The sequence below is a fragment of the Stenella coeruleoalba genome (assembly GCF_951394435.1).
Source record: "Stenella coeruleoalba genome assembly, chromosome: 5".
NCBI lineage: Eukaryota > Metazoa > Chordata > Mammalia > Artiodactyla > Delphinidae > Stenella > Stenella coeruleoalba.
Window position 1 is genome coordinate 46,870,102 of NC_137150.1, and position 23,665 is coordinate 46,893,766.

Here is a 23,665-nt window from a genome sequence, read left to right on the forward strand (position 1 = left end):
CCAGGGCCTTTTCCAGCTACCTGGGTCCTGAGCCTAGACCCCACCCCACACTCAAATGTCACCCCCCACACCTGCCTAGGTCCCACCCCACCCTAAACCCCACCCCTGCCTAACTTCCACCCCTGCCTAAACTCCGCCCCCAGAGCCAAGGCTTTTTTTTTCTTTCTTCCTCTTTTAGATTGGTGTTCTCCTTTACCTTCTTGATTCATTGCTATTGATTTGTTTAGTTTTATTTTTTCTAAGAAATCATTTATTTTTCTAATTTTATTTTATTCTTTATATTTTGTTATTGTTCTCTTCCTTTGTCTTGTTTCCCTCCTTTTCCTTTTTTTTTTCTTTTTCTGTTGTGGTTTTATTTTACCTTGTTGCAGTTGTTTCAATTGTAGTTTTATTTTTCCTAATATATTTTTTATCTTTCTAATTTTATTTTTTAATTCTTTGATATTGTACTGCTCCTTTTCTTCTTTCCTTCTTTCTTTTTCTTTTTTCTTTTTTTTTTTTTACCATGCCATGAAGCTTGTGGGATCTTGGTTCCCAGGCCGGAGGTCAGGACCAAACTCCTGTGGTGGGAGCTCTGAGTCCAAACCACTGGACTAACAGAGAACCTCAGACCACAGGGAATATTAATAGGAGTGGGGCCTCCCAGAGGTCCTCGTCTCAGCACCAAGGTTCGGCTCTATCCAACTGCCTTCAAACTCCAGTGCTGGACATCCCAGGCCAAACAACCAATAAGACAGGAATACAGAACCAGCCATCAAAAAAAAAAAAAAGAAAAAAAGAAACTACAAAAAAATGTGTTACAGATGAAGGAGCAAGGTAAAAACCTACAAGACCAAATAACTGAAGACAAAATAGCAACCTTCCTGAAAAAGAATTCAGAGTAATGATAGTAAAGATGATCCAGAATCTCAGAAACAGAATGGAGAAAATACAAGAAACATTTAACAAGGATCTAGAAGAATTAAAGAGCAAATAAACAGTGATGAACAACACAATTACCGAAATTAAAAATACTCTAGAAGGAATCAATAGGAGAATAACTGATGCAGAAGAATGGATAAGTGAGCTGCAAGATAAAATGGTGGAAATAACGGCCAGGGAGCACAATAAAGAAAAAAGAATGAAAGGAATTGGGGACAGTCTCAGAGACCTCTGGGACAACAGTAAATGCACCAACATTCAAATTATAGGGGTTCCAAAAGAAGAAGAGGAAAAGAAAGGGTCTGAGAAAATATTTGAAGATATTATAGTCAAAAAGTTCCCTAACATGGGAAATGAAATAGGCAATCAAGTCCAGGAAGCACAGAGAGTCCCATACAGGATAAATCCAAGGAGAAACACGCCAAGACACATATTAATCAAACTATCAAAAATTAAATACAAAGAAAAAATATTAAAAGCAGCAAGAGGAAAACAACAAATAACATACAAGGGAATCCCCATAAGGTTAACAGCTGATCTCTCAGCAGAAACTCTGCAAGACAGAAGGGAGTGGCAGGACATATTTAAAGTGATGAAAGAGAAAAACCTACAACAAAGATTACTCTACCAAGCAAAGATCTAATTCAGATTCAATGGAGAAATTAAAACCTTACAGACAAGCAAAAGTTAAGAGAATTCAGCACCACCAAACCAGATTTACAACAAATGCTAAAGGATCTTCTCTAGGCAGGAAACATAAGAGAAGGAAAACACCTACAATAACAAACTGAAAACAATTAAGAAAATGGTAATAGGAACATACATATCCATAATTACCTTAAATGTAAATGAATTAACGCTCCAACCAAAAGACACAGACTGGCTGAATGGATACAAAAACAAGGCCCATACATATGCTGTGTACAAGAGACCCACTTCAGACCTAGGGACACATACAGACTGAAAGTGAGTGGATGGAAAAAGATATTCCATGCAAATGGAAATCAAAAAAAGCTGGAGTAGCAATTCTCATATCAGATAAATTAGACTTTAAAATAAAGACTACTACAAGAGACAAAGAAGGACACTACATAATGATCAAGGGATCAATCCAGGAAGAAGATATAACAATTGTAAATCTTTATGCACCCAACATAGGAGCACCTCAATACATAAGGCAAATACTAACAGCCATAAAAGGGGAAATCGATAGTAACACAATAATAGTAGGGGACTTTAACACCCCATTTCACCAATGGACAGACCATCCAAAATGAAAATAAATAAGGAAATACAAGTTTTAAATGGCACATTAAACAAGATGGACTCAAGTAATATTTATAGGACATTCCATCCAAACACAACAGAATACACTTTCTTCTCAAGTGCTCATGGGACATTCTCCAGGATAGACCATATCTTGGGTCACAAATCAAGTCCTGGTAAATTTAAGAAAAGTGAAATTGAATCAAGTATTTTTTCTGACCACAATGCTATGAGACTAGATATCAATTACAGGAAAAAAACTGTAAAAAATACAAACACATGGAGGCTAAACAGTATGCTACTAAATAACCAAGAGATCTCTGAAGAAATCAAAGAGGAAATCAAAAATTACCAAAAAACAAATGACAATGAAAACACATGACCCAGAACCTACGGGATGCAGGAAAAGCAGTTCTAAGAGGGAAGTTTATAACAATACAATCCTACCTCAAGAAACAAGAAAAATCCCAAATAAACAATCTAAACTTACACTAAAGCAATTAGAGAAAGAAGAACAAAAAAACCCCCAAAGTTAGCAGAAGGAAAGAAATCATAAAGATCAGATCAGAAATAAATGAAAAAGAAATGAAGGAAACAATAGCAAAGATCAATAAAACTAAAAGCTGGTTCTTTGAGAAGATAAACAAAATTGATAAACCATTAGCCAGACTCATCAAGAAAAAAAGGGAGAAGACTCAAATCAACAGAATTAGAAATGAAAAAGGAGAAGTAACAACTGACATTGCAGAAATACAAAGGATCATGAAAGATTACTACAAGCAACTCTATGCCAATAAAATGGACAACCTGGAAGAAATGGACAAATTCTTAGAAAAGCACAATCTTCCAAGACTGAACCAGGAAGAAATAGAAAATATAAACAGACCAATCACAAGCACTGAAATTGAGACTGTGATTAAAAATCTTCTAACAGACAAAAGCCCAGGACCAGATGGCTTCACAGGCAAATTCTATCAAACATTTAGAGAAGAGCTAACACCTATCCTTCTCAAACTCTTCCAAAATATAGCAGAGGGAGGAACACTTCCAAACTCATTCTAAGAGGCCACCATCACTCTGATACCAAAACCAGACAAAGATGTCACAAAGAAAGAAAACTACAGGCCAGTATCACTGATGAACATAGATGCAAAAATCCTGAACAAAATACTAGCAAACAGATCCAACAGTACGTTAAAAGGATTAAAAGGATACGCCATGATCAAGTGGGGTTTATCCCAGGAATGCAAGTATTCTTCATTATACACAAATCAATCAATGTGATATACCATATTAGCAGATTGAAGGATAAAAACCATATGATCATTTCAATAGATGCAGAAAAAGCTTTTGACAAAATTCAACACCCATTTATGATAAAAAAAAATCTCTCCAGGAAGTAGGCATAGAGGGAACTTACCTCAACATAATAAAGGCCATATATGACAAACCCACAGTCAATATTGTTCTCACTGATGAGAACAATTCATTTCCTCTAAAATCAGGAACAAAACAAGGCTGCCCAATCTCACCACTATTATTCAACATAGTTTTGGAAGTTTTAGCCACAGCAATCAGAGAAGAAAAAGAAACAAAAGTAATCCAAATTGGAAAAGAAGAAGCAAAACTGTCACTGTTTCAGGATGACATAATACTATACATAGAGAATCCTAAAGATGGTACCAGAAAACTATTAGAGCTAACCAATGAATTTGGTAGGGTAGCCAGATACAAAATTAATGGACAGAAATCTCTTGCATTCCTATACACTAATGATGAAAAACCTGAAAGAGAAATTAAGGAAACACTCCCATTTACCATTGCAACAAAAAGAATAAAATACCTAGGAATAAACCTAGCTAAGGAGACAAAAGACCTGTATGCAGAAAACTATAAGAAACTGAAGAAAAAATTAGAGATGATACAATCAGATGGAGAGATATACCATGTTCTTGGATTGGAAGAATCAACATTGTGAAAATGACTCTACTATTCAAAGCAATCTACAGATTCAATGCAATCCCTATGAAACTACCAATGGCATTTTTCACAGAACTACAACAAAAAATTTCACAATTTGTATGGAAACACAAGAGACCCCGAATAGCCAAAGCAATCTTGAGAAAGAAAAACGGAGCTGGAGGAATCAGGTTCCTGGACTTCAGACTACACTACAAAGCTACAGTAATCAAGACAGTATGGTACTGGCACAACAACAGAAATATAGATCAATGGAACAGGATAGAAAGCCCAGAGATAAACCCACGCACATATCGTCACCTTATCTTTGATAAAGGGGTAAGAGTATACAATGGAGAAAAGACTGCCTCTTCAATAAGTGGTGCTGAGAAAACTGGACAGTTACATGTAAAAGAATGAAATTAGAACACTCCCTAACACTATCCACAAAAATAAACTCAAAATGGATTAAAGACCTAAATGTAAGGCCAGACACTATCAAACTCTTAGAGGAAAACAGAGGCAGAACATGCTATGACATAAATCACAGCAAGATCCTTTGTGACCCACCTCCTAGAGAAAGGGAAATAAAAACAAAAATAAACAAATGGAACCTCATGAAACTTAAAAGCTTTTGCACAGCAAAGGAAACCATAAACAAGACGAAAAGACAACCCTCAGAATGGGAGAAAATATTTGCAAACGAAGCAACTAACAAAGGATTAATCTCCAAAATATACAAGCAGCTCACACAGCTCAATATCAAAAAAACAAACCCAATCCAAAAATGGGCAGAAGACCTATATAGACATTTCTCCAAAGAAGATATACAGAGTGCCAACAAACAGATGAACGAACGCTCAACATCACTAACCATTAGAGAAATGCAAATCAAAACTACAGTGAGGTATCAACTCACACCAGTCAGAATGGCCATCATCAAAAAATCTGCAAACAATAAATGCTGAAGAGGGTGTGGAGAAAAGGGAACACTCTTGCACTGTTGGTGGGAATGTAAATTGATATAGCCATTTTGGAGAACAGTATGGAGGTTCCTTAAAATCTAAAAATAGAACTAGCATATGACCCAGCAATCCCACTACTGAGCATATACTCTGAGAAAACCATAATTCAAAAAGAGTCATGTACCAAAATGTTCATTGCAGCTCTATTTACAATAGCCAGGACATGGAAGCAACCTAGGTGTCCATCATAGGATGAATGGATAAAGAAGATGTGGCACATATAAACAATGGAATATTACTCAGCTGTAAAAAGAAAGGAAATTGAGTTATTTGTAGTGAGGTGGATGGACCTAGAGTCTGTCATACAGAGTGAGGTAAGTCAGAAAGAGAAAAACAAATACCGTATACTAACACATATATATGGAATCTGGGAAGAAAAACTGTTCTGATGAACCTAGGGGCAGGACAGGAATAAAGACGCAGACATAGAGAATGGACTTGAGGACACGGGGAGGGGGAAGAGTAATCTGGGATGTAGTGAGAGAGTAACACTGACATTTATACACTACCAAATGTAAAATAGCTAGTGGGAAGCAGCTGCATAGCACAGGGAGATCAGCTCATTGCTTTGTGACCACCTAGAGGGGTGGGATAAGGAGGGTGGGAGGGAGACGCAAGAGGGAGGAGATTTGCGGATATATGTTTGCATATAGCTGATTCACTTTGTTATACAGCAGAAACTAACACAACATTGAAAAGCAATTATACTCCAATAATGATGTTAAAAAAAAAAAGTCTAGTTTGAAGATTTCCTATACATTTCCAGTTGGCATATCAATTAGTACCACCTCTGTGGGAGATAATTTAGCAATATTTACCAAATTTTAAAAACACATGGCCTTGAATGGCAATTCTCCCTTTAGGAATTTATACTACAGATACATGAGTTTTTAATGAAATTATTCATTATGGGATTGCTTGTAACAGTGAAAATTTGGAAACCACCTAAATGAATATCAATATGACACTGGTTAAATAAAAATTATGGTAAATCATGAATGGAATATAATGAAAGTATGAAAAGTAATGATGTGGCTTTTCATGTACTGATGTGTAAAATCTCCATGATATATCTAGAGGGTTACACCAAAACCAATAACACTGATTGACTGTGCAGAGAGGAAGTGGGGGAATAATGTTCAGAAGAGGGAGGAAAAATTTTCACCAGATATTCTTTTATACTTCTTGACTTTTGAACCATGTGACTGTAAAACCTATAAATACATTTTTTATATTCAAAAACATTTGTTTAGTTTTTTAAATAAACCTTTTTTCTAAAAAAAATGTGTATATAAATATTATATAATTTTATTTAAAAATTGCTCCAAGTTGAGCAATTATTTTGGAGTATCTACCTTCCCCTGAAGCTACGATTGCTTCGGTTTTAATGAGAGAAGAGCCTCAGGGCAAAGAGAAGCAATTATTAATTCCTCAGAATAAGCACTTACTGGTACCAGTTTAATGTTTTTAAAAATGCCATCTCTTTTCATATGGTGAATAGTTGGGATTTGCATCACTCTTTACTCAGATCTTTGTGTGTTAAGTGTTTCTCCTTAGTTCATCTCAATATTTACATTCAAACTCTTTCTAAACCTGTCATTCTACAGTTTTTGTAGATTCTACAAATTATATCACTTACATATTAAATGACAGCCACAAGGCAATCTTTTGGTGGTTTTCAGACAATTAATAGCAGCTCTCAGTTTTATAGAGTGTTTAGCATGTACCAAGCAGGCCCTAGACCTTTTGCTATATTTGTTTGTTTAATCATTACTATAACCGTATTAAGCAAGTACTGTTATTAACTTTTTCCAGATGAGGAAACTGAAGCACAGAGATGTTCACCAAGGTCCCCAAAATAAGAAGTGATGGAAGGAGGATTCAAACCCTAGATCCTGCTCCAATAATGATGATGGTTATGATAACTAATACCTACGGAGCACTAACTATGTATCAGGCACTGTCCTAAAATTTTTTCCATGGATTAATGATGTTTTGAGGAATTAACCAATTTAATCCTTACACCAGTTCTATGGGTGGGTACTGTTATCCTCCCATTAGATATGATGGCATTGTCTTAGTCAGTTCTGGCTTCTATAACAAAACCATAGACTGGGCAGCGTAAACAACCAATATTTATGTCTTTGAGTTCTAGAGGCTGGGAAGTCCAAGATCAAGGTGGAGGCAAATTTGATGTCTAGCCAGAGCCTGCTTCTTGGTTCACAGATGGAGGTCTTTTCATTGTGTCCTTACATGGTGGTGGTGGGGGGGCAGGGCATAAACATTCAGTCCATAGCAGGTATCAAGGCACAGAAATTTATCACATCCTTAACCACTATGATATAGTGTTTCATCACAACCAAATCCATGAAGCAAATAAGTTTATCTCCATCTTTCAGTGAAATTTCCTAGTTCGCATGTAGTAATGAGTAATGGAGACTGGGTTTGAACCTAGCCCTGTCAGCCTTCTACAGTCCGGGCTCTTCCCATGACACCACTGTGCCCTCCCTAAAGAAAGGTCCGTGGAGCGCACAGCAGACCAATGGGGGTCTTGCACCAACCAGCTGTTTGTTTTTTCCACGCTGTCTAACCTCTCTTAGCTTTAATGGGCACAGTTTTGAAAGGAGCGAGGAGAACCAGAAGGTCGCTACAAACACTGACAACCCCAGAAGTTTTGCCACCTGACTTTCCCACTCCATCCGTTCTCTAAGTTTAGAAATTCTATACAAAAACCATCTCCATTAACTTCATACTCTGACACTACGAGACTCGGGGAAAATGAATTCTGAGCATTTAAGAGGAAAGTTTGAAGTTACAGAAGAGAATTAACATTTGGCCCTGGGTTCAAACCCTGATACACCTGTGTATCAGCTGTACCCTACTCAACACCCCTCCACCACCACAGTCCTAGGCCTCTGCTCATGCTGAACCTTCTGCTTCAGGCCTTCTGCCTCCCTTTCTTCTTTGAGGGCCCAAGTCTGTAGGATTCTTCTAAACCCTTTTAATTGTCTCCTCTGTGAATCCTCCCTGTTCTCTCCTCTCTCCATACTGGAAGCAATCTTTCTTGCATCTGGTTTAATTTTCTCTCTAAACACTAATGGAGGTCAAAAGCATAGAGATCACTGCCATTTCATTTATTTTGGGCTACCATTCTAACCCTTTTTCTGGTCAAAAAAAATTTTCATTATCTCAGGTCATTTTGCCTGCTACTCTGGAAGCCCATCTTAATTTTTTATGTGTGAAACCTATAACGAGGTTATTTCCTTAACAAGCAAAATAATCCCACTTCCTCTGACCTTTTCTAAAAGGGCATCTTCCCCCTATTAATATCTTGGTTGTCCTCTGCCTCTCTCCAACTTTTCTCTCTCCCCCTCCCTCTCAAACCCTCTCAATCTCTCTCCCTTTCTTTTTAAATCTGTAAATTCAATTAAATTTAGCAAGTATTTGTTGAAGTCCAGCTAGGTATAGGACTCTATTAGTGGTATTATAAAGATTAAAAAATTTAGAAATCATCTCTCCCCTCGGGGAATTTAACAATCTACTTGGAAAGAAATATGCAAAAACGAATTATGACACAATACAGTCTAAGACATGTTTGGGGAACTGGAGATTAATCTTTCAAAACAAATAATGCAATACACACACAAAAGCCATCTTAAAAACAAGCTAAAGAAATGTATAAAACATTGAAAAATAGTTATTAGTTCTACTAAAAGAGAACTCAAGATACAAATTAGTTATACTTTGAAAGTTCTTCCAACTTTAATAAAACAGAAAACAAGTCCATTGGTATTGTTAGTTCAAAGAACTAATCAGATAAATTTATATCTAAAAGATAAAGTGCCTTTCTTCCATAGTTATTTAAGCAAAAAATTAGTGTAACTTTCATTTATGGCATAAAACTTCTTTTTTTTTTAGGCTGGCCAGGAATTAAGCAGAATTTTAATGGACCGGAAGTGCTCTATGACTAAGTTCATAGTATAATGTTTGCTTCATATGGAAGGGCTTCCAAGGGAGCAGTACAGTGAAATGGTGAGAAGGTATTTAGCATCCCAGGGAGTCCAGCAGACATTCTTTACTCTAACAGGCCAAAGAATAGCTTATTATTTCCCCAGGCTTGTATTCTCACATTCTAGAACAGGCAACTTTAAAATCTTTGGAATCTAAACAATGGTAGAGACTTCAGTGACCCATCTTGGCCAGAGGTATGCTCTCATACGTCAGATGAACCCTCACTGAGGCTAGTCTCCTTCCCTGGCAGTGCTAAAGGCAATTTCATTCATTTCTTTGTTTCAGATGAGTTCTTCCATATTTTATAACCACCACCACCACCACAAAAAAACAGGGCTTATACACCTGTTAATATATTAGGTGAATGACATAATCAGTGTATTGATTTACTTTTGTATTGAAGAAATAGAAATAGTCCAAACGACATTGTCTAGCATTTCTAGCAACTCGTATTATAACATTTTTGTTGTTGTTGTTTGTTACCAAGATCAGAACATGTCTCAAACATTAGACAATATGCTTATTGAAATAAATCAAAATAATACAAAAATGTGGTTCAAGCACACACATGTAAACATAAATAATTATACACATATATAAGTGGAGAAAGAAGCATCAGAAGAAGAGAGGTGGTCTTTCCACCCACCCCTTATTTTACAAACAAAATCCTACTATCGTATTGGCTTACATTTTTTTTTCTTAGCATAACCAAAAGCCTACATTTTAAAATATCTCACACATTGCAAAGTTACTTAATACAAAACTTAGTGTGCAACTGCTCTACTGAAAACAATTTTGGAAAATGATTGTCACTATACTGGTGTTATTTACCTGTCATGTCAATAACACACATATTTATAATGTTCCAATTCATCAGCTTGGAAATTCCAAACAGCATTTAAGTGAAACATAGCAGAGCTCTCACATTATTAACAACAACAGAAAACATAAATATAACCCTCTCTTTCATCCAGGGTGTCCTTAGGAAGATTTGCAATGCGTTTTATTATTATATTTACACAAACTATGCAAAAGGAAATTTAAAGTAGAATGTAGAGGTTTGATTTATTTCTACTCCTTTTCAACATTGTCTTCCGATGTGGTTTTGAAATAATGAGTAACACTATATTTTAGTCAATAAAACCAATATTCTGTTTTTACAAAATGAATTTTAGAAAATTTAAAAATATTCTAACAACAGAAAAAATAATACAGTGGCTGGGATTCTGTGTGAGTTTCAAAAATTCTGTCAACAGCATAAGTATATTTTAGGACTATGACACAAGAAGAATTTTATTTGGCCTATGAATGTATTTTTATCTCTACATGTCTTATTTTGAGGAACATCAATAGAACAGTTTGCTTTAGCCAGACATTTTTTTAAAGAAAAATAAAGTTTGGGTTTTTCCCTCTTTATAAATGAAAAATACTAGCTGCAGAAATTTCGTATAATACAGAAAAGTAGAAAGAAAAATAATTGCCCATAAAACCACTATTAGTAATATTTTTGGTATAATTCCTTTTGGTTTTTTTAATGAATAATTTTTGGTTTGGTGTTATTTGTCCCCCATGGTTAGAATAATACAATTTGGTATCTTTTTTTTTTTTTTAGTAGTTTTAAGTACAAGGAGAAGGACATTAGAATGATATTTAAAATCCCATCTCAATAAGTTCTGCCTCTGACTTATTTTTGTCACCTTGACAAATCACTTAATTCTCTAAGCCTCAGTTTCTCATCTATAAAGTGGGGATAATACTGACATTTGTCTATTGTGATCTGACCTGAGTATATGTCCTCACAATTTTCAGGTTCTTTTTGGTGAATATTGGTAATCTACCATAATTAGAACTCCTCGCCAACATTCTGGCTGTCAAAAGATCTGTAGCAATGAGAGCAAAGCTCAGACTAATTTCTGTCAAACATACGAATATTTCACGACGACCAGGAATACCAGTTCTCTGTCTCTTTAGGTAACCTCCCAGCAGTTTTCTTGGAAGTTACACTCCAAGGCAAAGATGTTAACACTATTCTAAGATGAGGATCAACTATCCTTCTAGTGGGAACAGATGATGACATCTAAAACACTACTCCGGAGATGTTAGGCTGCTGGGCTTTCCAGGTTTAATACATCGTTCATGCAAATTTACAGGTGAATATAAAGTATTTCTAACTGATCAACATAGTTGGAACACCACTCATTTCACCCATGAGAAATAAGCACTAATATTCCTTATGTTAACTAATGAACTCCCTAATAAAAAAATCACATAGTGATATCTGAAACCTGGTATAGATAGCCCTGCAGTAGAGATTCCTGGTTAACGCCTTTCAAATATTACCAATCACCTCTGTATTGTGTATTTCCGATCTGAATATTGAATTGTTGACCAAATGTCTTTGGATTAGAAGTAAAAACCAATATACACACTTACAGTCCACTGTCTAGGATAAAGTATTTTAAAGAAACTTATGGACAATTAAAAACTATCTCATATACTGTCATAAAGATTGAATGAAATCACTTAATAAATACTTACTGAGCTCCTAAAAATGTGCCAGGCACTATTCTCGGCTTTGAGAATATGGAAACAAAGGAGAAAAATTCCACTGTCATGGATACTATATTGACAATTGGTGCCTAGGCATTATGTTATCAATAAACTATCTGTAGAATGAATAAATGATTGATATTTTTGTTCTTTGTTGCTATCATGAATATGTTGATGATGATGATGTTAATAATTTATTATGCACCTACTGTATACATAGTATGACATATGTATATAGATATATAGAGAGAGATTATATTTAGTAAGAATATATATATTTATTTTAACATGAGCATTTTTTCTAAACACTATTGTTAATTACTACGTAGTACCCCGAAGTCTGAAGGTGCAGCAATTTGCTTAACCATTCTCCTATCCTTGACATTTAAGCTGTATTTAATTTTTTATAATAAAACTAGTATTGCTGGACTTCCCTGGTGGCACAGTGGTTAAGAATCCGCCTGCCAATGCAGGGTACACGGGTTCGAGCCCCAGTCTGGGAAGATCACACGTGCCATGGAGCAATTAAGCCTGTGAGCCACAACTACTGAGCCCGTGTGCTGCAACTACTGAAGCCCATGAGCCTAGAGCCCATGCTCCGCAACAAGAGAAGCCATCGCAATGAGAAGCCCGCGCACCGCAACAAAGAGTAGCCCCCCGCTCACCACAACTAGAGAAAGCCCGCACGCAGCAACGAAGACCCAACGCAGCCAAAAATAAATAAATACATTTTAAAAATATTTTAAAAAACTAGTATTGTGAGAAACAATAGATTTACTTTTGTTAGATATCCTATGAAAAGCTACTTAATAAAACTACTATAAGTCTTCTTACTCTCAACCATATTTGAATTGACGTACTATTGATGTCTGAGGGCCAAGCAGCTCACCTCTCTGGAAATGTTGTCATGTCTCCATACTAGATTGATATTGCAAATTTTAGTTTGTAAAAGGATAGCTTTGGCAAAGCCATGGTGAGGAGTCACATGCACGGACACTTAGAAAAATTAAAAAAAAAAATATATATATATATATGGTGAGAAACATCTAAGTATAGGATCCTCTTCTGCTGCTCTTCCTCTTCCTACTCATTCTTTTTTTATTTCTAAGTAGCGTTTCCTTAGAGAAGATTCCCGAACCCTAACTATCTTTTCCCACAGATGGTCCCTCTAATACCAAAGAGGCTCTGGGTGGTGCAGCTCCAGCAGCAGACATCCTGTACCACAGCCTGGGTCTGCCGCAGAAACCTTTCCCAGGCCACGTTTCAATCAGTGCTCGCAGCCTTTTCTGTCACTTGGTAAGTGAGTTAGAATCATATTCCAACCTCGGAATATACTGCCTCCAGAAGCTGAAGTGGCTTACCAAGCATCACGGATCCTTCTAAATGGGGAGAGGTGCAACATATAACCATTTGTTCTTTATTTCTGAGAGGATATCGCAACATGCCCCAGGCCACTGGAGTCCTATAACCTACACTCATGAGGACAACACCCTGAACCTTCATAGGGTTTATTTCCTCTCTACCTTCCTTTTGGGTCTATTCTAGTTTGGAAAGGCAGATAATAAGTTTTATTTATTTGAAGATGCGTATATTTTCCATAATTTAATATCTCTAAAATCATCAAGCAGTTTACAGCAGATGTGATAAGAAAGCATTGAAAACAGACTGAAACATGCTAAGAATAATATCCAATTAACCACTGGAGGATTAAAGTCTGAGAATGGGGTCAATTTTGGTTTTTATCTTTCCTGAGAAAGCAAAGTCCTTATATCTCTAATGTGCTAGAAACCGTTTTTCCTCCAGGGGGTAGAGAGCCATTAAACTCTCATTATCATCTTATAAAATTGGGAACACTTGCTAGAATTATACGAGGGGTACTTCCAGCAACAGGGAAATCTGCACTTAAATGATCTTATACCCATAAATGAATGGGACTTACAATAAACCATTTTCCTGAAACAACCATAAAAGACTCTTAGAATCAAAAGTCACCATGATGAAAATGTAAGCAAAATAGGCAGACTGTTCTAATGATCTTTAGGGACAGACCTAATTTCCTCCTGAGGTATTGTAACATTATTAAAACGTTAATGGGATATCAGTCACCCTTAGAAACCTTTAATCCCAAAGATTTGTATTACACAATTAAGGTCCTCAGTAAAGAACTGAACATCATCCATAGGCATTTAAATTGATATAGAAGTGATAATTCCCTCCTTTGGTTTTTACGTAGTTTCTTTTTAAATCTGAATGAGGATGAAGATGCAGAATCCATTGTTTCTAAGAAAACATTTAAATCCATTTCACAAACATGTTTTGTTTCATAAAACGTTTCACAAACAGTGGTCCACCTAGACCCTCAATGTGTTCCAAACATTTTTTGCAAGTGCTATACACTATCTCCTTCCTAAGCAAATATTTATTATCACCCTCAAGGATCTAATATGACATATAATAAGTTGGGTGACCATACATTCATGTTTGCCTGGGACAATATTGGACACTTTAGTCCTGTTCTTCTTTTCATAGCAACTCTAAAAAGCACCTGCAGGAAGTACATGTGGTAGAAGAAAATGAAGACACATTTAAGCACATAGGAGAAGGATGCAGTGTGTAGCCTTTTTCTGGTTGGAGACATTGTGAAACTGTAGCTCCGTTATTATCTGGCCCACCATCCTCCAGCGACTGGTAGAACCTGGCTTATCGCAGGTTTCCCAGCTCAGCGGCATCTTAACAAATATACAGAGCAGATGACAGCTATAGCAGCAGGTATTGCATGACTTAACCACCTTGATTCACTTCCTCCTTCAATATTGCTGGTCAATGCAAAACAAAATGCACTGCCCAACAGCCAATGGTGGAGTTGCACTCATGCAAGATTTATGGTCACTCAGCCTTCATTTCAGTTCCCCTACTAGTCTTGGCTGGATTTGGGGAAGAAAACATTAAAATCAGGGTAATTCAACTGCTCTGGTTTGGTATGTTTTTGTCTGTGGCAGTAGGTGTTCAAGGAAGTATAGTTGGTCTGAGAAATCAATGGCAGTAGAAGCTTCCTCTTTAGAGACAAGAACCCATGACCAGGGTATGCTCAAGGTGACTGTCCTATTTTGTCTTATTTCCTATTTCAGTGTTTTTTTTTTTTTAAAGTGGGGTAAAAAACAGAAAGTCCAGACTTTTATCGTGACCATTGTCAGAAGACCTCACACAGGGAAATAAACCCACATGATATAAAAAAGAAAAACAATACAATTCAAATTCTTCAAAAGTTTTTCCATTTACTGATTTTTCTGATTAACTTTTAACAGGAAACTCAACTCCAGAATAAATTATTATACTATTCAAGCAAAAACCACTCATTACATTGAAATAGACATACGATTCCTGTCAACAAGAAAATCAATAATCTTCACAAATAATTTGTTTATTACTACCAAGTTATCCAGTGTTCTCTGGAAACCATTTTCTGGAAAATATTTGGGGCCCAAAAGGCTTTCCAATACTGTCCCGCATTATTATTATTATTATTTTTTGCGGTACGTGGGCCTCTCACTGTTGTGGCCTCTCCCTTGCGGAGCACAGGCTCCGGAATCGCAGTTCAGCGGCCATGGCTCACGGGCCCAGGAGCTCTGCGGCATGTGGGATCTTCCCGGACTGGGGCACGAACCCGTGTCCCCTGCATTGGCAGGCGGACTCTCAACCACTGCGCCACCAGGGAAGCCCCTGCATTATTCTTAAATATTTACATGTACTAGTTTTTCTTGTAACAGTAGCTAACACTTATACCAAGCTTCCTGTGTCCAGGCATGGTTCTCAACACTCTTCATGCATCTACTCATTTAATCCTCCTAAAAGTCTTGGGAGGCAGGTACAAGTATTACTGCCTTCATTTACAGATAAGGAAACTGAGATGCAGAGAAGTTGACTCACCTGGCTAGTCAGTAGCAGCCTGTAATGCCCCAACTTACCGAACTGCCCCTCTCTCTTTATAATATAGTATATCTTTATTTAAAAGCTTTTCAAGAAAAGTACTATATCTTTTATGTTTTCCTTTTGCCAATACCTCATGTCCTTCTTTATGTACTGCAAGCAATCAAGAAGAGATATGATAAATATTTTAATCAATATTAATCATGTCTCAGATAAATGAAAGTGATATTCCATAAAATGGTGCTTTGAGCATAGTAAAAGTTCAATAAATATTTGTTGGCTCTTTCTAATAAAGTATATGGAGACTATGCCAATATTTCCTAAAAATAGTAAGTATTATTACTTCCTCATTCTTTAGTCTGATAAAATTCAATAAAAACTAAGCAACGCACTTCCCCCCCAAAATTACTTAACTGCCACTTCAAGTACATGAGTACCAAAAATATATTCTAAGCCACTTTTCCGTTGCGGAGCACAGTCTCCGGACGCGCAGGCTCAGCAGCCATGGCTCATGGGCCCAGCCGCTCCGTAGCATGTGGGATCCTCCCAGACCAGGCCACGAACCTGTGCCCCCTGCATTGGCAGGCGGACTCTGAACCACTGCGCCACCAGGGAAGCCCTGAGCCACTTTTCTGAACTGTTAATTTTTTCTTTGCAGTTGTTGAGATACTGGGTTGAATAATTGAATCGTGTCCCCCCAAAATTCATATTTACCCAGACCCTCAGAATATGACCTTATTTGGAAATAGTCTTTGCAGATGTAAATAGTTAAGATGAAGTCATACTAGATTAGATTTGTCCTTATAAGAAGGTGGTGTGCCTACACAGAGACAGAGACAATACAAGGAAAACACCATGTAATGACAGAGGTAGATTCTGTAATGATGCACCTACAATGTAAGGAAGGCCAAGGATTGCCGGCCACCACCAGACGCCAGGAGGGAGGGAAGGAACAGATTCTCCCTTAGAACCTCCAGAAGGAACAACCCTTGCAGACACCTTGATTTCAGACTTCTAGTCTCCAGAACTGTGCGAGAATAAATTTCTATTGTTTTAATCCACCCAGTTTGTGGTAATTTGTTATGGCAGCCCGAGGGAACTAAGGTAGACACTAAAGTCAAATTTTAGTATTTATTCATTATTAGATAGAAATTTGCTGTTGCTTCAATTGTTGAGATATCAGCAAGGAAAACTATTTTATAAATATCACTGTTTTTATTCCTGTTGTAAACATACATGGTCTTAATTTATCTAAAATGACCACTTTTTGAAGCAGTATTTAAGTTTTTTAATAAGCTTAATTTCTGCCAGTTAATGATTTGTTGCTATATAGTGATGTGAACTAGTTCTATATTTTTTCCATTAACATTAACAATAGATTGTTTAATTCCTGCCTAACAGATAAAGCTTTGGGCTTCTCATATTTACAATTCATTCGATAGAAACTTTAGTCAAAGGCAAGTCAGACCTACCCCATTTTTTCTTCAAAATAATGACCTTTCCTTCTTGGTTGTTTTTAAAAGATAATACAAGTGCTTTGGAAACAATTTCAAAAGCTACATTTAATCAATTTATTAATTAAATGTTAAATTATTGAATAATGAATTTTGGGCAATTATTTTAAACTAAGTTGACAAAAAAATTGCTCAAGTCAGTTCTGACTACATGAAGCCATTTGTAATTATACAAAACACTTTAACCATTTGTTCTATTTACTTGCACAAGTCCCAGGAATATTTTCAGTTTGAAATAAGGACAAAGAAAAATTATTCATATTTAGATTTTGCTTCTGATACTACTTGGCAAGTGCATTTAAATTCTGAAAATACAACTTAAATATACTTTAATATAATGACAGTGTTAATTGAAACCTAGAACTACTAATTATTTTTCTTATTTTAGCAATTTCTTGGCTCTCTAAGAGCTACCACTTAAGAGGCTGAGTGCCATTTCCAAGCAACAGGGAGAAGAAATACATGATTTTTCAATTGGTATAAAAGTAATATTTACAGCTGAAATTTTTTTCAAATTTTTCATTTGGGACTTAAGCGTGTATGAGTCACTAGAAAAGCTTACTTGCTGTTGGCATCACCTATAGATTTAAAGACATACAGGAACTGTATCCCTGGGGAAATAACTAACACAGAGAAAGTGATGAGAGAAGTGTGTGAGATGCAGGTGACAACTAGTTCTTTACTCTAACTATCAAAATACAAATTACAGTTCATTAATTTTTCATATGTAAGGTAAAGGAAGTATTAAAGAGGTAGTATTATAACTGAATGATCTCAAATTGTGGGCTGGTGACGTCCCTATGTGCAAAAGTTTTGCTCTCTAAAATTTCTTCTCAAAAATCTGAATTTCCTTTTTTCCCCCTTCTATTCCTTTATTCCAAAATACCTGGACAAAGCCATGAATGAATAAATTTTAAAAGCAGGCTATACATCAACAAAACTGAATGAAGAACACTTATATACATCAATATGGATGAATGTCAGGTGTATAACATTGAACCAAAAAAGCATGTCAAAAAACTAGGATGTACAATCATTTTAATAAACCTCAAAATAAGAAGAACCAAACAATTACCATTTACAGACTCGTAATTCACAACGATACTGTTTTTAAAAAGGCAAAATAGTGATATATGTTCAAAAAAATTGTGGGCTGGGGAATATACAAAAGTAAATGTTGTAGTCCCTCTTAATTCATCAATTCTATATGTGGATGAGCTTGTCGAGTTACCTCTTCATTGAAACAGATTGTATGCTTATATCAGGCTCTCAGATATAAACAAAATTAATGCTATACTGTGAAGTTTTTCTGGAATATATTTACTAATGTCTATGGCCATCTTAAATGGCTATCGAGAGCTCTATATTAAATGAGGAAACTCTCTAGAACATAGACATTATATAAAAATTAGTACTGATCTCCAGCCATAGGATGTTTGTTTTTCTAAGCTATCTAAAAACAAAGAAGTATAACATTAAGATTCCTTCCAGAAGCCGGTTCCTGGCTTAATGCAAATTTTGTCTTATTTGTTTCCCTTATGGTATCAAATTTTTAAAAATAGTACAAAGGTCAAGAAACCATGGGATGTTGGCCAGTGGTCAGCTGGTCCTTCACACTGAATCCTGGCTCACAGAATCTTGCCTTTACCAGGCTACGAGGTAAGAATAATAGGTGGTGGGATGGCAAGGAAAGGGGCCTCAGCCAAGCTTGCCTCTGAACAGGAAGCAAAGGTCAGTTCAAGAGCTGAAAACAGGGAAATGCCAAAGGATTAAAGCCCACATATGTCCCTGCTGTGCTATGTGCATATACACAGGTTTTTATTAATTCAGATGTCTGTCCTCAAAATCAGGAATATTTATAGACGTGGAGCCCAAGGAGTAAAAAGCAGAGGAAAGTATAAAAAGCTGAGGAAAGGAATCGGAATCATGGTCTCCATTCCATTAGCTTTGACCTTGCCCATGTGCCTTCCTACAGCTCTGAGACAATGGAAGCCAAGACACTATGAAGAGGCAGAATAGAAGAGGCTCCTAGGGGTTGTTAAAACCCACACCAAAGTAGGGGTGCAGGACAAAATTACTAAGTAATCCATTTAAGAAATCAAGGTCTGCAATCCACTGGGATAAAAGTACCACTCCTAGACTTTGCAAAGGGTCAGAATCTTTGAACTTTAATGCAAATTTTTTTAAAATTTTTAATTGTTTTTTTTTTTTACTTTACTCACAGCTAAAGGCAAACAAGGCGAGCAGGCTTTAGGCAAATCGATCTGCTCCCTCCTTCCTCCTTCTCCAGCCTCAAGGCAGCCAGAATTCTCTGGCTGTTCACGTAGCAGCATTCCAACCCCAAACCACCAGGATTCAGTGACACACATTTAGTTACCTGAGATTTCGGAGGTGGATAACCAACTTCATCCCGACAGAACCCTGTACTAAACCACTCATTCCTCATTGAGGACTTGAAGCCTTCAAGTCCTCCTGTTCAGTTAAGGACATTTCAAATCTTAGTACGCTAGTTAGCAAAAAAAAAAGAAGAAAACCAAGGAGGAAAAGGAAAAAGAACAAGTGAGGATTACCTGGTATATAGTTCATTGAAGTTATAGCAACGCTGTGAGATGTTGGACCAGAAAGACTCCGAGAGACCTGGTGAAGGTTTCCAGTGCTTTCAGACACAGATGTCCCTGACCTGGGCTGTCCTGTGGTGTAACCAACCGGCAGAATGCAAAAGTCAAATGTGTACGTTCATGTCAAACTCCAGTGCATTTTCAAAGTGAGAAGCCAAGATTTCATTTTGCAGTCCCCTCGTGCGTGGCCCCAGGCGTAATTTGAAAATTATCGTTTTCAGGTTCAACACTGACGTTTCTTCCCTTTCTAAATGTACGTTATAGCTAATTTTCCTCCCAGTTCAGTTTCATTCTTATTAAGCATGGTTTGTGCTCTTTAGCTCCCTTAGTAATTTTGTCTCACTTCAAAGAACCTATTGCTCCAGCTTTTGAAGGAGGTCGTGGAGAGGATGTGATCGCTGTTTGACCCGGAAGCTGGACCCGGAAGTCGGCGGCTCCTCACCCACTCTCCGCCCTTGGAAAGTACCTTCTGCCCGGCTTTCCCACACAAGGAACTGTTTTCCAGGACGCAGCTTTGAGAAAGCAATGTGGTGTTGAGACCATCCGGACTGAAAACGTGACTGACCCCAGTTAAAGCCTCTATATAAACTTTTTTTTTTTTTTTTTTTTTTTTTTTTTGCTGTACGCGGGCCTCTCACTGTTGTGGCCTCTCCCGTTGCGGAGCACAGGCTCCGGACGCGCATGCTCAGCGGCCATGGCTCACGGGCCTAGCCGCTCCGCGGCATGTGGGATCTTCCCGGACCGGGGCACGAACCCGTGTCCCCTCCATCGGCAGGCGGACTCTCAATCACTGCGCCATCAGGGAAGCCCTGTATAAACTTTTAAGATTCTGGCGGTCCGGTGCCGAGATTGCTCATTTTGCGGCCGCCAGAGACAAGCCTCCAATGTAAGTTTCCTTGCTCATTAAAGCTGCCACTTACCGATCTGGAGTGGCAGTCTCTCCCCGCCCTCTGTGTACAGGGGCCAGTTTCAGATTTCACCCCGGGGTGGGGTGGGGCGATTCCCAGAATTGTGAACCAACACCTGCTTTTCTCTCAGGATTAGCAATCTTTTTGATAGTTTTTGCAATCTAAATGCCAGTTTAGAGATTTAAATGTATTGACCTACGCCAACTTAGCCGCGAAATTTGCATCAGGGTCACTGTTTTCCTCCAGGACGTGGAGAAGCTTCTGGTCTTGGCCTGAACAGACATTAGGCTGAACAGCACATGCTAGTGAATTAGATCTTCTGCCCAAGGTGTGAATTAAGAGCAGGACTGGCTGCCGGTGAGACAACCGCCATCTACCCACCCCCCAGCCCTTGCCCAAAATAACAGAAGTGAGAGGCTGAACGAAGTAGCTGTGTTGCCTGCCTTGTGATTTATTTCTTAGTATTCACTTGTATTTTGCATGATTTATATTTCTATACATATAGCATATTTTCCCATGTCTATAAAGCTTTAGGAAGTGCCCTGGTGAATATGTGAATAAACTCTGCTTAGTCGGTTAGGTCCCCAGATGCCCTGGGACGCCTTGGGGGTGAGTAAATGGTGAGGAATTCAACCAGAACTGTTTGTGTGGCCATGCCCTTCCACTGAGACTGTTTGCACACCTTTTTCTTTAGCTAGGAAAATCATCTCATTTTCCCTTATATACTGTTGGTTTTCCGTAAGGCAAATTTATAGAAGTGAAATATTCCTGGTTATTTTAACATAAGGATGTGGATGGTACAGATCAACTTAGATCACTGCTCAGTTGTCTTTGGCCAGAACAACTGCTTAATTTATTCTTCTTCCTCCAAGCAGAGTGCCAACCAGAGTGTCTCAAATCATTGGAGATTAAAGAATTCATGCTGGTTTTTAGACCTTTGGATATTTCACATATAAGACTTTCATCATTCATCAAAGGAAAAACACGATAAATTCAGGTTTAGCCTTCTGGCCTCCAAACTCAGAAATAGTTCAGGGTGTCCATGTCTGTCTCTTTTTCCGTGAGTCTTAAATGTAGAGGGAGAGAAACTTAAGAGTTGAGTTTGTCAGATGAGGATTCAGTGATCGCAACCACAGCATGAAGTTTTCTGTTATTATTCCCATTTTGTGAGTGGGCAAATGGAGGCACACAAAGATCTAGAAATTTGTCTAACTTCAGAAAGCTAGAGAATGGTGCAGCCAGTGGTCAAATTCTTATCTGTCTCCTTGCCTGGTGGCAGGAAGAAGCATAGGCACCTGGTTATATTCTCCCAGTGTTTTAACTGTGATTTTCTCACCATTGGTGCATCATGATAGCAAGATACTGAGTCATGACCAACACTGCCATGGAATAAAGTAAGAGAGGCATGAGTTGTTTCTTGAAACTTTTGTTTCATTTATGTAATATAAACACACATATTCATGCACACCTTTTTGTGATAGAGACTGTCTCTATTTCTTCCTGTGATCCTACTCAGAAATGAAACTAATTAAACTGCCGAACTACTCTCTTTTGGGGATTCTTTGTTATTCTATAAAGACCGCAGTTTATGGGTTTGAGAAACATTGTTTTGAGGCAAAGCAATTGCATTATGAGTTTTTTTCTCCAAGTGCAGAGATTAATAGAACTATTAACTCATGTAATTCCGCACTGTAATATTCTGAAATTCCCCAGTGTGAATCTGCAAAAGACAGCTCTACCTCACTATTACAGTATTTATAATTTACTTTAAAATACTTCCGCATAGACAATGTGGTGAGTTTATATATGTGGACATGTGCATATGTACGGTGAGGGGAGGTTTGTTAACTTAAGAAATTAACGCTGGTGGTACGCTAACTGTGAATGCTCGTCTCAGAGATGGTGGATCCGCCCTTGAAAGAATCTAAGCCAGTGACTTCCAACCCTAGCTGTACATTAGCCTCTGAGACTTTTATAAAGAATTAATAGGTATAATATTTTATTTTTAAAATTATCATACAATAAGATTGACCTTTTCCTTTGTTGTTGTTGTATAGTTCTATGAGTGTTAATACATGTACAGATTTGTATACAACTCTCACAATCAGAACATAGAAGAGTTTCTTCACCCAAAAAACTCCCTTGTGTGTATTACGACCCCTTCAGGGTCCAGTGCCAATCTTGATTTGTTGAGAGGTTTTTAAAAAATACCAATGCCTAGGCTCTGCCCTCAGAGTTTCTGATTAAATTAGAGTGGGGTTGGTATTGGGGTCTTTATTTCAAAGTTTCTTCGGTGGCTCTAATGTGCTTCCAGGGCTGAGAAGCTGGTGCCCTTATCAGCCCACACTCCCGAGGCTGCTATCACAAGATCTTCCACTCACTTCAGCTCAAATCTGCAGTATGTGTTTAGTTGGGATCATGGATATTAAAGACTTTTTTTTTCATTGTAGAAATGAATGGTGCTCAAAATATGTGAGTGACCTGGAAGAAGTCTTGCCCAGGCACCTCCCCCCACCCCCCGCAGAGAGGACTGGGCACCTGGTGAGCCCATCACCCATTGCAGAAGACCATGGGCCTCGTCAAGGAAGATTGTCAGGTGCAGGATCTGACCAGACGTTTAGCTGAATTCTGTCCCTAGAGTATTATAGGATGTGCATGAGCAAATCCTTTATGCCTCATGGCTGTCTGGAGTGCCTAAAAGGATAGGTATCTGTGACTTCACTGAGACTTCAGAGAAGTTTGATGTCTGTCTCTGCTTACCTGTAAATGTTTGCTTTGCAAATTTGGTCTGAGACTTGATTTCTTTGTAATTTACCATCCGATAGAGAGACGTTGGGGGAAAACATTACGCTTTCCAACTTCTAACTTTTAAAGCAGTAGTTCTCAGTCTTAGCTGTACATTAGAAATGCCTGGGGAAATTTTAAATCCTGATACCCAGACTACAGCCTACTACAATTATTTCAGA

General features: G+C 37.6%; 1 long non-coding RNA gene across 1 annotated transcript in view; it reads right to left on the reverse strand.

Annotated features, from left to right (window-relative positions):
• Positions 1 to 20,779, reverse strand: part of LOC307186857 — a 181,271-nt gene extending 160,492 nt beyond the window's left edge. The window contains exon 1 of the long non-coding RNA XR_013828487.1: positions 19,744 to 20,779. This is a non-coding gene — a long non-coding RNA (uncharacterized lncRNA). The remainder of the gene's footprint in view (positions 1 to 19,743) is intronic.
• Positions 20,780 to 23,665: the final 2,886 nt, after the last annotated feature.